Here is a 6,000-nt window from a genome sequence, read left to right on the forward strand (position 1 = left end):
TGTAAAGCATAGTGAAACTATTTAATTTAACCAAAGTATCTAGCAAATATCTCAACTTTGAATGTAAACTAAGGAATAAGCCTCACCAACAAGGAAATTGCTTTCCCAGAGTTACAAGCACATTTCTACAAATGAGAATTGAAAATAATTTGTAAAAGATGTCTAAAAATGAGAATTAAAAATAATTTAGAAAAATATTGACATGTTACCATGTTTTTAAAAAAAGTTCCTAATTTTTCACTAAAAGGAGGGAACTTTTAGTAACAGTGTTAAAATATGTTTGGAACTGATATTCCAGGGATTCCAGTTTTCCCAGTTTGACATAAGTATTCTGTGAATTTAAGACAAATTTATGACAATCAGAACAAGTCTTAAGTTTCAGATGTTGTCGCTATTATTGAATTGACTTTAAACTTTGTTTTTTTTAGCATTATTTTGTATTTGTTATACTTTAATATCTAGTATACAGTTCTAGAAATAAACTCTGGGAATTTTAATTTTTCAAAAAAAATCACTGTCTTTCTATGGATGCGATTTTTTTTCTGATCAAAAATATATAGAGATGAAAAAGAAAAATGAGAAGTGCTCGCTGGTGGAAAGTCTGTCTCTGAGAACTGTCCGTGGTTCTGAAACTGTGGGAATGAAGGAGACTTTCTGGGAATGAATTTTTCAAGAGCATGGTGGTCAGAGAGGAGGTGATAAAGATCCTGAGGAGATACGGACTATTCTTCAGAGGGTGCAGCACTTTGAAGATCTTATATTTTGCCCGCGTAGTAAGATTTAACGCCAGATATCCCTTAGACTGAGGAAATGTATTTCTCTTCACTTGAGGGCTCTTATTCACCCTTTCACTCTAAATCTCTCCTGAGGGATGAAGGTCCAATCTTCTTTTTTTCAAGGCAGTGGGGTTAAGTGACTTGCCCATGGTCACATAGCTAGGTAATTATTAAGTATCCAAGGCCATGTTTGAATTCAAGTCCTCCTGAATCCAGGGTGGGTGCTCTTTCTAATGTGTCACCTAGCTGCCCCTTGGTATAGTTTTCAACTGTGGCTGAGGGGAAAAAATCATCACCTGCCAAACAATAGGGTGAAAAATCTCTTCAAAGAGATTGGTAGAGCCTGAGGGCTACAGAAAGATTTCCATCATGCCATACTGGGAACATTTTTGTCTTGGTAGATATCAAAATTTGGCATTAAAAAGGAAAAGATTACTTCCATCAATCTAAGAATGATCTTATTTGAAGCAGTAGTGATGATGAATTTTCAAAACAATTCTAATAATTTCACTTCAAATAAAACTCAAAACATGTACTAGCTGTAAGACCCTGGGCAAGCCACTTAATCCTGTTTGCCTTAGTTCTCATCTGAAACACAAGTTTGAAATGGAAATGGAAAACCACTCCTGCAATTTTGCTAAGAATATCCTAGATGGAGGCAATTAGGTAGTGCAGTGGATAGAGTACCAGCTCTGGAGTCAGGAGGACCTGAGTTCAAACCTGACCTCAGACAATTACCTAGCTGTGTGACTTTAGGTGCAAGTCACTTTAAGCCCATTGCCTTGCAAAAAAAAAAAAGGATAGCCCAGGTGGGATCACAGAGAATTGGACACACTGACTGAACAACAAGAAAAATTAAGTAAGAATAATTTTCTTTAAAGCACTTTCAAAAAGTTCTTCTGAAAGATGGGTGATAGGTTGAAGACAAGAAGATCTTTTGTTAGATGAATATTTTAAGATAAAATGACAATTCATTATGGGAATAGATTTAAATACAATCTCCTTTCTTTTGACCCCCAGAATAGACTAGGGTTCAACTCATGATAAGTGCCCTCTTCTACTCATACTATTTCCTATTAGACATACATTCTTGATCTGGATAATTGGAAGGGACTCCATTGATTCCTTTAGGAAAGTGTTCAGAAACAATGAGATAACTTTTTTTGTTCATTTTTAGAATAATAACTCAGATTGTATTTTATTATTTCCCCCCCCATGCTCAGTATTTTTATGACTCAAATTTTGGAATGAGCAGTGTTAAGTTAGAGTATATATTTAATATAAAATTATTTTAAATTAGATAAAATTGTTTCAGAGTTAAGTAAAAATCAGAGTATAGTGTTGGTATTAAAGTTTTTTTCTTCTACATTCAAGAACCTTCTAATTTTTCTCCTTTATGAATAATGTTTTCTTTTGGATTTAGGTAAATGCTCTTAAATATATTAAGGAAATATTCATTTATTCTTATGATTTCTAGAGCTTTAAAGAGAAATTTATTAGAATTTATGAAAGATCTTTTCAGAATCTATTGATATAGTCATATCATTTTTATTTATGGAATTAACCTGCTTATTATATTTATAACTTCGCTATATTGAACCAACCTACATCCTTTGTATTTTTGTTCGTCCTTTATTCTTATAGAAGACCAATGACATCATGGACTGACAATTTGCCTTGCCAGTGAGTTAAATGAGGCAGGATTGCACAGTCATCAAACATTTTCTCTCTTCAGAATCACTGAAGTGACAAAACCAGAACTGGCAATTTCCTGGGATGCAATAGGTGACTAGATATCATGTCTGACCAAGTTTTAAGTGCTCTAAAGCACCTACATCAGTCACCTTCATGGCTTTTGGAATAAATTGTTCTAATATTAATTCTGTCAAAGGAAGTCTTAACATTCTTGGAGTAGACATCTTCCTAACTCACCAAAGGATTTGAGATCTGTTATCCTCAATCTTATTGAGTTTATCTGTCAAGAAAGTTTATCTGGTTTACTTGGGTGTCCTGTTCTGCTTGTTGCAGCTTCTTGAAGCCACAGGTGATAATTAAGGTGATCCTGAAAAGGATTCAGCAAGTTCTCACACCTGAATACTCTATATGCTCCTCATTCTTAGAAATAACTCAAACTAACCCTTCCATATAATCTAAATGTTGTTTTGGTCTTCTTGCTAATAAGCTATTTAAAATTTTACATCAAAAACCAGTTCTCAGTGCCTAGCACATAATAGGTTGCTTAGAAAATTTTTATTGATTAAGTGAATGTTCATTAGGTAAAATGTTCTATAGTTTTCTTTCTCTACTTTGTTTTTTATTGGTTTATTTATTGGTATCATAAAGGTTAGAAAGATGCCTTCTTATTTCTATTTTTCTTCTTTTAGAAAATTTTAGAAAATATTTAGAAATATTTAGAAAATATTTAGAAAATATTTATTTTTCCTATTATAAGTAAAGATAAAGTTCTCTCCCACCTACCCTTTTCTCCCTATACCCTAGTATACCAAGTAATATGATTTAGGTTATACATATATGTTACATAGATTTCCATATTAATCCTTCTGTAAAAGAATCAGAACAAAAGATTAGAACCACAAAAAGAAAAAAAAGTTACTAGTATTAGGTACTATATAGCTTTTATTTTTGTTTTTATTTTTATTATATATAGGTACTAAGGCAATGCATCTATATGCATTAAGACTAAGACAGTCGAAACAAAGAACAAACCTGGTCAATAGATCAAGGTGTCATATTTTATATATGAGTTTTGCTAGTCTCTACTTAAGAGTAGGCTTTCAATGATTGCCTAGATATTTGGTAAAAATAAAATGGTATACCTCTCCTCTTCCAGGAGATGGGTCCTAGATCTTTTAAAAATGGAACAATGACTTCAAAATTATTACAATGGCTTTGTATGATAGCTTACTCCAAATTCAAATTTTTTGACCAATAATGCCAAAGCATTCCAACCCATGAGTCAGATGCCTCCCAATGGAAGCAGACTAGAGTTTCATTTCATTGCCTTAAAAAAAATAGAAGCTTGACAAACTAGTGTTCTTATAAAATATTCAAATATTGTCTGGTTAAGGTGACCATTATTGAAGTTATATCATGGGAACAAAGGACAAAAGTAATAAGGAATGGTAAGAAAAAAGTATTTAAAGTACTTATCAAGTTTAACTTCATGCTTTAGACATCTACTGAAAAAAAACCCCATATTTCTCCCCTTCCACACTAAAAAGGAAGAATAAGTTACTTAGATGGAAGACAAAGATTAAAAGAAAAATCCTTGTAACCAACTCTTTTTTTTTAAATTTAAGACAATGGGGTTTAGTCACTTTCCAAGGTCACACAGCTAGGTAATTAAGTGTCTGAGACCAGATTTGAACTTAGATCCTCCTGACTCTAGGGTCGGGTTCTCTATCCACCGAAGCACCTAACTGCCCTTAACCAACTCTTGATAATTTTCAGAAATTTAATCAGCAATATTCCCACTTTCCCCATCATACATTCACCTAAAGAAAGTGAGAGCCGAATATTTATGCAATTTTGTTTATTTACTATTGTTCAATTCACACTCTGAAGGCATCTCAAAGGTCAGATTTCATTCAGTCGATTATGTAGCATTATATAAAACTTCTCTCTTTATGAATGTACATAAACTCCATGAGCTCCAGCCCAAGTCAAAGTAAAAATAGCCATGTACTTGTCATCAGTTGTCCCTAGCAGGAGTACATTAATTTCTGTAGCTGGATTTTCTCAATCTGTATCCTATAAAGAATTGAGCAAATAAAAGACTTTAAAAATTGTTTCTTTTCCACTGTACAAGTAATCTAAGACAAATGTTAAATTCATCCTCAGCTCCCACAATTGTAGAATTTTGAAACTTAAAAAGTCATTTTTATAGTTTTAAGGTGAGATTTTAGTTTCTTGTATATTCATTTTCTTTCTTCCCTCTCCCAACATATGGATTTTCTTTCCTGTATCAGTTTATACATATGTCAACAGAGAACCTCCTCAGGCAGTTGGGCTCATTGCAGAAGACAGATATTCCCAACAGTTCAACTTCTAAATTGAATAGGTTTGATGAACAGAAAAATTGTATCCACTTCCTAGGTCTGCCATCAAACAGTTTAACCCACAACACATAATTAACCCATAACTTAATAGGTCCTATAAAGCAGGGGGGGTGGAACACAGGGCCAACTTTATCTTCAGAAATATAAGTTGAGCTCTAGTTAGACACTTGCTTATTCTATTAGAATCTTCCCTTTGATGGAATTCTTCAATTCCCTGCTTTTTATTCAGATGTATCTTAGCTGGGACCTCAGAGCTAGAGGAAGTTTCAGACCAAATTATCTCATCAGATTTGAAATCTATACAAGCTCAAGCTACCTAGTTCACACCCACCTCGATGTATGCTATATTTTGGTACTGCCCATACTTCTACAGTTTCTGTTTCAGGTCTTGTGTCCTTGTGTTTTCGGAGCATCTTCCTTTTTGGCCTGTCCAATTTAACTAAAAAGAAGAAATCATGAATAAAACCTTAGATATGAAAATAGAACATTAACACATTTCTAGGCTATTGGGCAGATAGGTACTTCAGTGGATAGAGCACTTCGGCTGAAGTTAGGAAAACTTGAGTTCATATCTGACCTAGGACACTTAAAAGTTCCATGACTCTTGACAAGTCATTTAACCTGCTTGCCTCTGTTGTGTCAACTTTTAAAAGGAGGATAAGAAGTACCGTACCTCTTAGATTTGTAATAATATGTAAAAACACAGTGTCTGGCACATAGTTGGCACTAGATTAATGCTTATTTCCTTCTCTTTGGCTTTTTTTTTTCATTGTCTTAAAAATCCTTTTTCTACCTAGATCAGCCCTATGGTCTACGTACAGGTCCAGAATCCAATAAAGTAATTAGGATTTTTTGCAAGGTAATAGGGTTAAGAGTGACTTGCCCAAGGTCACACAGCTAAGCAATTATTAAGTGTTTGAAGTTAGATTTGAACTCAGGTCCTCCTGACTCCAGGGCTGGTATTCTATCCACTGTGCAACCTAGCTGCCCCTGAAGTAATTAAAAGTAATAATCAAATAGCTACTTAGGAGCTTAGAGGAGGAACCTTCTTAAAAGCCAAAGGAGAGAGTGTTCAAGTCAAAGAACTTGGTAAAATGACCAAGATATTAAATATAACCAGAGCAACTTCTTTCTTTTTTTTAAAT

This window comes from Macrotis lagotis, chromosome X, assembly GCF_037893015.1.
Source record: "Macrotis lagotis isolate mMagLag1 chromosome X, bilby.v1.9.chrom.fasta, whole genome shotgun sequence".
NCBI lineage: Eukaryota > Metazoa > Chordata > Mammalia > Peramelemorphia > Peramelidae > Macrotis > Macrotis lagotis.